The sequence below is a fragment of the Lithobates pipiens genome, unplaced genomic scaffold (genome assembly GCF_037356315.1).
Source record: "Lithobates pipiens isolate NorthernLeopardFrog02 unplaced genomic scaffold, aLitPip1_a1.2 Scaffold_19, whole genome shotgun sequence".
Taxonomy (NCBI): domain Eukaryota; kingdom Metazoa; phylum Chordata; class Amphibia; order Anura; family Ranidae; genus Lithobates; species Lithobates pipiens.
The window spans coordinates 26,541,681-26,553,586 of record NW_027507764.1 but is presented as its reverse complement, the minus strand read 5'-3'; positions in this window follow the sequence as shown (position 1 = coordinate 26,553,586).

The window sequence follows — 11,906 nt, the reverse complement described above, 5'->3', positions numbered from 1 at the left end:
TCGTCGGGAGCGATCGCGAGGGGGTGGCCATGAATGAATGGCCGTCCCCTCGTCCGGGATCGCTCCCGAACGAAAACCGACCGCCGCAGGCACCGGGCGGGGGCCCGATCGGGCCCCCGACCCGCGGGAGGCAAAGGACGTACATATATGTGCTTATGCCTGCCCGTGCCATTCTGATGACGTACATCGGCGTGAGGCGGTCGGCAAGTGGTTAAAAAAAAAAAAAAAAAAAAAAAATGTAACGGTTACCAGATTAGAGTTACAGAGGAGGTCTCTCGCTCTAGCGATGGCGGCGAAACCTCACATGTGTGATTTGAACACCGTTTACATTTGCAGGCACGACTTACGTTTGCGCTTTTCTTTACTGCGCGAGCTCGCGGGGATAGTGATCAGACTTTTATTTTTTTTTCTTAAGAGACCATGTAAAAAAAAAAAAGTAAAATAAATAAGAAAAAAAAAATATGCATTTTTTTTAAAGCGCCCTGGTTTTAAAAAAAAGGAAATATTTTTTTTCCTATTTATTTTACTTTTTTTTTTTTTTTTGTTACATTGTCTCTTTAACCTCTTGAGATCCGTGCTATAGCCAAATGATGGCTACAGAGCGGACCTGCTTTGCCGGGACGACAAAAATCTGATCACTATTATTGCTGTCAAAAGAAATGTAAACATCCCATGTGACAGTAATAGGAGGTGACGGGTCCTCTTTATGGAGAGATCCGGGGTCTATAATGAATGTAAACATCCCATGTGACAGTAATAGGAGGTGACGGGTCCTCTTTATGGAGAGATCCGGGGTCTATAATGAATGTAAACATCCCATGTGACAGTAATAGGAGGCGACGGGTCCTCTTTATGGAGAGATCCGGGGTCTATAATGAATGTAAACATCCCATGTGACAGTAATAGGAGGTGACGGGTCCTCTTTATGGAGAGATCCGGGGTCTATAATGAATGTAAACATCCCATGTGACAGTAATAGGAGGTGACGGGTCCTCTTTATGGAGAGATCCGGGGTCTATAATGAATGTAAACATCCCATGTGACAGTAATAGGAGGTGACGGGTCCTCTTTATGGAGAGATCCGGGGTCTGTAATGAATGTAAACATCCCATGTGACAAAATGGGGGTGCTGGATGTTTTATTGCTATAAGTCTTTAGAAGTGGTCATTATGGGGGTGCTGGATGTTCTCCATTTATAACAATCTTCATAGGGGATCATTATGGGGGTGCTGGATATTCTCAGTATATAACAATCTCCACAGGGGCCAGAATGGAGGGTGCTGGGTGTTTTATTTCTATAATAGTCTTCAGAGCAGGCCCGGATTGGCCATAGGGCAAACCGGGCTCTTGCCCGGTGGGCCGCGGCCGCCGGGGCCGCCTTGCTGCAAGTACATTTGGGGACAAGGCTCTTTGAGCCCGCGCCACTCATGCAGCCTCTCCGCGGCCGCCGAGCTGCCAGCTAAACTCAGCTCATCGGCGTCGGGAGAATGTAAACATAGAGGGGGCGGAGCCAGATGTGAAGCCTTCGGCCGTATAGGTCGGCCATCGGAGCCAGCCTGAGGGGGCGTGACTGTGAAGGGGGAGGAGCCAGAGCAGACACTTGCTGCTGAGTCCTGGCAGAACACCGGATAACAGTAAACGTGAGTTCTGCGCCGTGCTCTGCGCTCACCCCCTTATAACCTGGATAGGAGGAGCGGTGGGGGCGGCTGCATATAGAACAATCATTCAAGCAGGAGACTGCAGGAGGAAGATGGAGAGAATGATTGTTCTATATGCAGCCACCCCCACCCCTCCTCATATCCTGCTTATTACTGCTGCCCCCCCCCCGGGCTCTCTACACTACCCATACTCTTTGCCTTCTCGTGTTCTCTGCCACCCCCCAGTGTGCTCCACCTCACCCATGCCCTCTGCCACCCCCCAGTGCGCTCCACCTCCCCCATGCTCTCTGCCACCCCCCAGTGAAATCCACCTCCCCATGCACTCTGCCACCCCCCCAGTGAAATCCACCTCCCCATGCACTCTGCCACCCCCCCAGTGCGCTCCACCTCCCCATGCTCTCTGCCACTCCCCCAGTGCAATCCACCTCACCCATGCCCTCTGCCACCCCCCCGTGCAATCTACCTCACCCATGCCCTCTGCCACCCCCCCGTGCAATCCACCTCACCCATGCCCTATGCCGCCACCCCAGTGTGCTCCACCTCCCCATGGCCTCTGCCACCCCCCCAGTGCAATCCACCTCCCATGCCCTCTGCCACCCCCCCAGTGTGCTCTACCTCCCCCATGCTCTCTGCCACCCCCCGTGCAATCCACCTCAACCATGCCCTCTGCCACCCCCCAGTGCCATCCACCTCCCCCATGCCCTCTGCCACCCCCCCGTGCTCCCCGCCTCCCCATGCTCTCCACCGCCCCCTACCTGTGCTCTCCACCTACCCAATGCTCTCCGCCGCCCTCACTGTGCTCGCCACCTCCCCCCATGCTCTCCACCACCCTCCCTGTGCCCTCCACCTCCCCCTATGCTCTTTGCTGCCTCCCTGCGCAATCCACCTCACCCATGCCCTCTCCCCCCCCCCCCGTGCAATCCACCTCACCCATGCCCTCTGCCACCCCCCCAGTGTGCTCCACCTCCCCATGCCCTCTGCCACCCCCCCAGTGTAATCCACCACCCTCCCTGTGCTCTCCACCTACCCAATGCTCTCCACCTACCCAATGCTCTCCACCTCCCCCTATGCTCTTTGCTGCCTCCCTGCGCTCTCCATCTCCCCTGATGCTCTCCATCTCCCCTGATGCTCTCCATCTCCCCTGATGCTCTCCACCAGCCCCACTGTGCTCTCCACCTCCCCCCATGCTCTCCGCCGTCCTCCCTGCACTCTCCACCTCCCCCCATTCTCTCCACCGCCCTCCCTGTGCTCTCCACCTCCCCCCATGCTCTCTGCTGCCCCCTGTCCTCTCCACCTCCCCCCATGCTCTCTGCTGCCCCCTGTCCTCTCCACCTCCCCCCATGCTCTCCGCTGCCCCTTGTGCTCTTCTCTTCCTCCCTGTGCTCTTGCCCCACCCCATGTTCTCAAGGTTCTTCCCTGTGCTCTCCATCCCCCCATGCTCTTTCCTGGTCCCCCCTCACCTCCCCCCCCCACACCTTTGCTGGATTCCCCCCTCCCCTCTCTCAGGGTATTTGTCAGGGTGGAGAGTGGGGAAGGGGCCGGTTAACATGTCATGGGCTGCTCAATCCAAAATGCCCGGGCCTATTTTTTGTCCCAGTCCGGGCCTGCTTTAGAGGTAGTCATTATGGAGGTGCTGGATGTTCTCCTCCATCTATAACGGTCTCTATAGGGCGATATCAGTACAGCTCTGAATCTGAGGACAGACATGACACCCATCATTAAATGGAAGAACCTGAATTGTCACCTCTGAGAAGTCACGTGTGGGAGACGTCTGCCGTCTCTGGATTAGGACCTCCATAAAGGCTCCTCCACCTACATGGAGATGTCAGTAGAGGACCTGTGTGGGGTCCGGCAGCTCCCATTAATGTCTTAATGACACAGGACTGTGTTGGTAATCCCGACCTCTCTACATACCGAGTCACTGACCTGGAACAAGGGGGCGCTATGGGGTTCTGCCTTCACTGCCTGCATGCTCGCTCCACTTCCAAGACTCACTAGTATGTTCTGACAGGTGCAGTTTAATGACTACAATTGGTCGGCGTGTCGCCTGCTCTAGCTCTGTGATTGGTTAATCCTGAAGATAGAGGACACCAGTATATAATTGTATATGTAGATGAGGAGAGAGATATCTGTCAGGCATATACTGAAATCAATAGCCGAGCTTCCTGCATTATAGATCTCCTATATAACTCATCTATATATAATTCTATATTTCTCTGTAGGTCGTATCATCAGAGGCTGGACATGTGCCCCCAAAATTACATACATACTTCTTTTTTTTTTTTTATCAGAGGCCCTAAAGAATAAAATGGCGCTTGTTTCAATTTGTGATGCAGTTTTTGAGCAGCGGCTTTCCAACGCAATTATTTTGAGAAAAATAAAATACACTTTAAAGTGGAGTTCCACCCAAAAGTCGAACTTTCGCTTTAAGGACTCCTCACCCCCTTACGTGCCACATTTGGCATGTTATTTTTTTTTTTGGGGGGGGGTGAGGGGGGTGAGGGTGCTTAGTTTTGAGTGGAACTTCCTGCTTCCGCCTGTGTGCCCCCTAGGCGGCCCCTCCTTCTTACCCAAGGCGACTCCTCCTCTCCCCCTAGGCGGCCCCTCGCCCTAGGCGGCCCCTCCCCCTTGGCAGCTACATCTCTCCCCCTAGGCGGCCCCTCACTCTCTCCCTAGGCGGCCCCTCACTCTCTCCCTAGGCGACTCCTCCTCTCCCCTAGGCAGCCCCTCACTCTCGCCCTAGGTGACTCCTCCTCTCCCCCTAGGCAGCCCCTCCCTCTCGCCCTAGGTGGCCCCTCCCTCTCGCCCTAGGCGACTCCTCCTCTCCCCCTAGGCGGCCCCTCCCTCTCGCCCTAGGCGGCCCCTCCCTCTCCCTCTAGGCGGCTCCTCCTCTCCCTCTAGGCAGCTCCTCCTCTCCCCTAGGCGGCCCCTCACTCTCGCCCTAGGCGGCCCCTCCCTCTCGCCCTAAGCGACTCCTCCTCTCCCCCTAGGCGGTCCCTCACTCTCGCCCTAAGCAACTCCTCCTCTCGCCCTAGGCGGCCCCTCCCTCTCGCCCTAAGCGACTCCTCCTCTCCCCCCTAGGCGGCCCCTCCCTCTCACCGTAGGCGGCTCCTCCTCTCCCCCTAGGCGGCCCCTCACTCTCGCCCTAAGCGACTTTTCCCTCTCCCCCTAGGTGGCCCCTACCTCTCACCCAAGGCAGCTCCTCCTCTCCCCCTAGGCGGCCCCTCCCTCTCACCCAAGGTGACCCCTCCCTCTCGTCCTAGAAGGCCCTTCCCTCTCGTCCTAGAAGGCCCCTCCCTCTCACCTAGGCAGCCCCTCCCTCTCGTCCTAGAAGGCCACTCCCTCTCACCCTAGGCGGCCCCTCCCGCTTGCCCTAAGCGGCCCCTCCCTCTCAGCAAACTTCTGGGACATGTCCCAGTAGATGGCCTGTCCCCTTGGAGAGAACGCAGCATGACTTGCGCATGTGCAGTGTGCGCCCGGCCATGAAGCCGCAAGCTGTCACGTTTGGGTGGCCACAGTTTCAATGGAGGCACAACGGAGAGGAGCGGGGCTAGGTGCGGCCGCATGGTTGGACCGTCGGACAGGTGTCTGTTTATTAAAAGTCAGCAGCTAAACTTTTTGTAGCTGCTGACTTTTAATAAACAAAAAAAAAGCCCGGAGCTCGTCTTTAATGAATTATAAAAAAACACAACATCTACCCCAATTATTTTGTAAAATATGAGGGATGATGCTACGCAGAGTAAATAGATACCTAACATGTCATGCGGTGAAACGGCACCAAACTACGCTACTTAACCACTTGTCGACCCCACTATAGGAAAATGAGGGCTACAGCGTGGTAGGCCAGTTACGGGAGGGTGTCTTATGATGTCCTCCTGTGATCGTGCCAGCCACGTGCCACTACGGAGAACGGGCAACGCGTTTTGTGATCGCCGTATCCTCCAGACACTGCTGATCACAGATCGGGGTAAAGACCCAATCAACGGCTCTTTACCACTTGATCAGCTGTGTCCAATCACAGGTGATCACAATGTAAACACATTTGCCTGTTATCGGCACTCCTTTCCTCATGATGTCACAGTGTAAGCATAGAGCCGAAAACAAGCTGGTGTGAAAGGGGGCATTTGCACTGATAATCAGGGTATTGATTATCAGTGCAGTCCCAACAATGCTGCCTTTCAATGCTAATCACTACCCCTCAAGGATGCCAATCAGTACTGCCAATCAGTGCCACCTTTCAGTGCCCACCAATGCCGCCTATCAGTACCAACCAGTGCCACCTCATCAGTGCCCACCAATGCTGCCTATAAGTGCCCACCAGTGCCACCTATCAGTACCCACTAGTGCCTCCTCATCTGTGCCCACCAGTGCCTCCTCATCTGTGCCCACCAGTGCCACCTCATCAGTGCCCACCAGTGCCACCTCATCAGTACCCACCAGTGCCACCTCATCAGTACCCACCAGTGCCTCATCAGTGCCCACTAGTACCCATCAGTGCCACCTCATCAGTGCCCATCATTGCAGCCTATCAGTGCCCATCAGTTCAGCCTATCAATACCCATCTGTGCCCACCAGTGCCACCTCATCAGTGCCCACTACTGCCACCTCATCAGTACTCATCAGTGCTGCCCATCAGTACCCACCAGTGCCTCATCAGTGCCACTTCATCAGTGCCCACCAGTACCCATCAGTGCTGCCTATCAGTGCCACCTCATCAGTGCCCATCATTGCAGCCTATCAATACCCATCAGTGACCACCAGTGCCACATATCAGTGGTCATCAGTGCCACCTCATTAGTGTCCCATCAGTGCCACCTCATCAGTACCCACTAGTTCAATCTCATCAATGCTGCCCACCAGTGACCACCAATGCCACATATCAGTGGCCATCAGTGCCACCTCATCAGTACCCACCAGTGCTGCCCATCATTTCAGCCTATCAATACACATCAGTGCCACCTCATCAGTGCTGCCCATCAATACCCATCAGTGACCACCAATGCCACATATCAGTGGCTATCAGTGCCACATCATCAGTACCCACCAGTGCTGCCCATCATTGCAGCCTATCAATACACATCAGTGACCCCCAGTGTCACATATCAGTGCACATCAGTAAAGGAGCAAAAATACCTGTTTAAAAAATTGAATAACAGAAAATGCAAAAAAAATTAAATTTGTTTTGTTTTCAAAATTTTGGGTCTTTTTTCGTTTGTTTCTGCAAAAAAATAAAAAACCCAGCAGCGATTAAATACCAACAAAATAAATCTCTATTTTGTGTGGAAAAAGAATGATACAAATTCCATGTGTGTACAGTGTTATATGACCGCACAATTGTTATTCAAAATGTGACAGCGCTGAAAGCTGAAAATTTCTCTGGGCAGAAAGGGAGTAAAAGTTCCCAGTAGGCAAGAGGTTAAAAATCTCCATAAGTGACGCTTTAAACATTTCTACAGGTTACCAGTTTTGAGGTACAGAGAACGTCTTCTAGTGCTAGAATTATTGCTCTCGCTCTGACATTCATGATACCTCACATGCGTGGTGCCAACATCGTTTACGTATGTGGGCGTGACCTACATATGTGTTCAACATGGCGCGTGAACACGGGGGGGGGGGAAGGGGGGGGGGCGCTTCAAAATTATTATTTTATACAATTATTATTTATTACTTTTTTTATTTTTACACTGTCCATTTACATTTTTTTTCACTTTTATTGCTATCGCAAGAAATGTAAACATCTTATCTTACGATAACAATACAGCATGACAGGTCCTCTTTATGGAGAGATCCGGGGTCTACTGTGTAAAACCCCAAAATCTCTCTTAAATTTAAAAGCAAAAAACATTTGTAGCACCCTCTAGGTTGCTAGAGTATTTATATATATTTTTTGGCAGGGTAGGTACATTTAGGCGGGCCTGGCTGGTAGCCATGCCTGCTTGTTTTGATCTGGGCTGGCAGTGGCTCGTGGTAGTGCTGAACATTCTGGCGTTTTCTAGAGAGAGAGAGGTGGAGAGGGGAGGTAGAGCTGTCTCGGCTATTCAGAGGAGCCCTGACCAATCCCCTATCTGGATTGGCAGGGGGCAGGCCTCCTTAAATACCCGGAAAAAAAAAAAGAGAACATCCACCTATATCACTGAAAAGTTGCCAACATCCCTTATATAGCCAAATCAAGAAAGAGAGGAATACCCCCAAGCGGGCAACAAATACCAAGGTTTACAAAATGATTTTATTTAAATAAATATACACATTACAAAGTGTCAAACCAAATAGACATTAGATAAAATTCTAAACTGTGTTCTCATATCATCCAGACAGCCCAACGCGTTTCGGGACACAGACGTCCCTTCATCAGGGGAAAATTGTCAGGAGAAATCACACATCAAGAAGTTATCGTATAACGAATCTGCTGGAATGGAGGCATCAAAAACAATGCAGGCATGCACTAAAGATGAAAAATAGCACCAAACACCGAAGGGGCCAACATGAACATTTGATGTGTAATTTCACCTGACAATTTTCCCCTGATGAAGGGACGTCTGTGTCCCGAAACGCGTTGGCCTGTCTGGATGTTATGAGAACACAGTTTCGAATTTTATCTAATGTCTACTTGGTTTGACACTTTGTAATGTGTACATTTGTATATTTATTTAAATAAAATCATTTTGTAAACCTTGGTATTTTTTGCCCTGAAAGTCCCACCCAACTGCAGGGGGGGGGGGTATTCCTCGCTTTCTTGATTTTCCTAAATACCCAGGGTCAGCCCACTGGGGAGGAGTTATTCTGTGGAAGTTGGAGATGGAGTGCTAGGCTGTCGGTGGCCTTGGAGGGAGCCCCCCCCAATCTGGGGCTGAACTTGGGCCTGGGCTCTGGTGCGGACGGGACCCGCCTACAACACACAGAGGTGTCCTAGCCAAGAGGCGCAAGGACAGGACAGCAGGAGAGAGCAATGCCAGAAAAGTCTCCAAGGAGGAACAGGTTGCAGCCAGGAGGGCTGGTGAGTGAAGCACAGTGGAGACTGGAGAGGACTGGGGAGACACGTCTGAGAGGACTGATGGAGAGCAGTCTGAGATGGGTGCCGAACCAGAAGAGAGGACTGGGGAGACACGCCTGAGAGGACTGGGAGACTGCAGTCTGAGATGGGTGCCGAACCAGAAGAGAGGACTGGGGGGGCATGGGCAGTGTAGAGAGGCAGCTGCAGCCATGAAGGTTGGAAGGACCTGAAGAGGTGGTACTGGGCTCAGCAGCCACATGGACAGCTAGCACTAAAGAACTACCTTTATTTTTGTTGCTACACTAAAAGGGGACCGCGGTCTCTGCCTGTAAAGGGCATCTACCTTAGGCCTGGTTGAGTCAGTTCCGGCCTACAAATCAGTGCTAGCTGGTCCTGGGAATATAAGCAAGAGAAGTGCTGGAGGTATGGAGGAGTAATAGTCTGCAAGCAAGTGTTGTGCTGGAGTGAAGACTGGAGTGTATATACAGAGAGTGTATATAGTTTGTCCCATGTCAATTTTCTTCAATCAACTGGGCATCCCATATACCCTTACCCTATCCAAGTTAATTCCCCTCAATAAAAATACAAAAACAAAGTGCATGGACTGTTTTCTGCCTAAGAGTGACTGGAAATCTTGTGCCTGGCTGGGCGGGGTGACAGGTGGACTTCATAACTCAGCAGCCCTCACGAGGGCACCGCTACACATTTTTTCGATCTTTTGCATTAAAAAAAAGTCATTTCTTACATGGGGCTGTAACCGAAAATTACGATGTTCTCCTCCTCCTCCTAGGCCCGGGGTCTCCAAACATTCCAAACAAAGAGCCGGTTTATTGTCCTTCAGACTCTAGGAGGGCCAGATTTTGGAAAGCGGGCGTAGAAATTTTCCTGGCATCAGTGGGAATAAACATTGCCACAGGCAGAATAGTGCCCCATAGTTGGTATCTTAGGAAGGAATAGTACCCAATGTTTGGTGTCAGTAGGAGGAATGGTGCCCAATTGTCAGTGTCAGAATAGTGTCTCGTATCGGGGGGGGGGGGGGGGGGGAGTAGTGCCCCAAGGGCTGGACAAAGGCAAGCAAAGGGCCACATCGGGCCGCAGTTTGGAGACCACTGTCCTAGACCATAGAGATGGGCGAAGGCCATCTTTCCTTCACTCCTCTCTGGATGGGTTCCCAGAGTTACCGATCATCCAGGTAAGCCTGGGAACGGAGAGGCGATGACCGATGCTGCCACTTCTAAAAGTGATCCAAACCCGCTGCTCAGATCACTTTTAGCAAAGTCTGGAGCCTTAAGTAAAAATGAATACCGGGGTTACAGCATCTATAGCTGCAGGTAATAAACGTCAAAATAATGACCTACTTTCCCAGTTAGGTGGTCGGCAAGTGGTTATTGGCCGGGGTCATTAGACATGACGGTGGAACATTCTGAGCGAGACCGGGGTGAGAAGTAGATAGGGCAGGGACCAGTGAGCACACAGGGGGCTAATGAGCCCATAGGCTATACATGCGCACTGCCCCATACTGCCTATATAGCTCTATACATGAGCACGCCCCATACTTCCTATAAAGCTCTATACATGAGCACTCCTCATACTTCCTATAGAGCTCTATACATGTGCACTCCCCATACTTCCTATAGAGCTCTATACATGAGCATGCCCCATATTTCCTATAGAGCTCTATACATGAGCACGCCCCATATTTCCTATAGAGCTCTATACATGCGCACTCCCCATACTGCCTATAGAGCTCTATACATGCGCACTCCCCATACTGCCTATAGAGCTCTATACATGTGCACTCCCCATACTGCCTATAGAGCTCTATACATGTGCACTCCCCATACTGCCTATAGAGCTCTATACATGAGCACTCCTCATACTTCCTATAGAGCTCTATACATGTGCACTCCCCATACTTCCTATAGAGCTCTATACATGTGCACTCCCCATACTGCCTATAGAGCTCTATACATGCGCACTCCCCATACTTCCAATAGATTAGCACATCCAGAACTTTTTTGAGCCGCAAGTGTTTGGATTAAGGTGACTTGGAGTGGAGATGTGAACCAACACCATAGAGAATGATTGACTTTTTTTTCTCCTCCAGAATTTTGGAGCTTAGAGCTACAATATGCTGAGGTGTGAATGGGACCTTAGAGCCGGGGTCTCCAAACTTTCTAAACAAAGGGCCATTTTACTGTCCTTCAAACTTGAGGGGGACCGGACTGTGCCAATGAGAGGAATAGTGCCCCATCCTTGGTGTCAGTAGGAGGAATAGTGCCTCATTGCCTGAGTAAACATACAGCCTTGGCCAATCCCTGGGGAGAGGTTCCCAGATGGTGACTGGGAGTCTGTATGAATATTCTGAGACTGAGAGCAGCCTGGTCTTTTTCCCCTGAGGAGGAGATCAAAGCCTTGGGGGGCTGCTAGCCCTGTAAGGCCATTCTGCCATTTGCCTGTGTGGTGTTGAGGCCTCAGTTGGGTGACCTGGAGGCTTATTTTGCTGAAAGCTAACTGGGGGACTTGTCTGAGGATCTAGTCTGGAATCACAAGTATTGCGAAGATATTGAAAGGAGGTAACCAATTTTTCTAAGGACATTTGGGAGTACAGACTGGTGAGCGAGAGAGAGAGATTATAATGTGATCATGGGATCGCATAGCAAACAAAACTGTTATGAATGAATCGCATTCATAAAATCTATGCTTCCTATACAAGTGAGCTGTAATTGGCCCATAGCTATCACATGGTACCTGGGCCAATCAAATCACATGGCACCCTGTGCCATGTGATTAGCTATAGCAAATCAAAGATCACTAGTAAACACAGCTGTCATGAATGTAACCCATTCATGATAGTGGGTTGAAAACATCAATGTTACCATGAACATCATTGTAATAACAAAGTGTAAAAATGTTTTACAATTTAAAAAAAAAATCCACGATCACCCCCTAGAGTAGTAGTGTTACTATGGTGACACTGAACTACTTAAATAGTTAAAGCGGAGTTCTACCCATATTTTTTTTTACTCCTCACCATGCAGAACTAATGTGCATCCTAAAAATGAATTGGCAGTTTGTTTATTTTCTGTTCACTTACCTGATTTACCCCTATATCTAATTTCACTTCCTCCTTTAGAGGCCGCGGCGCCGCGCGTCATTTCCAGTTTTGCATTGACTCCTGGGAGATCTTGGTTAGCTAGGCATGTCACGGCTCCCGCAACATTTAACGATGGCGTCTATGGAAATTCTTGGCCAGC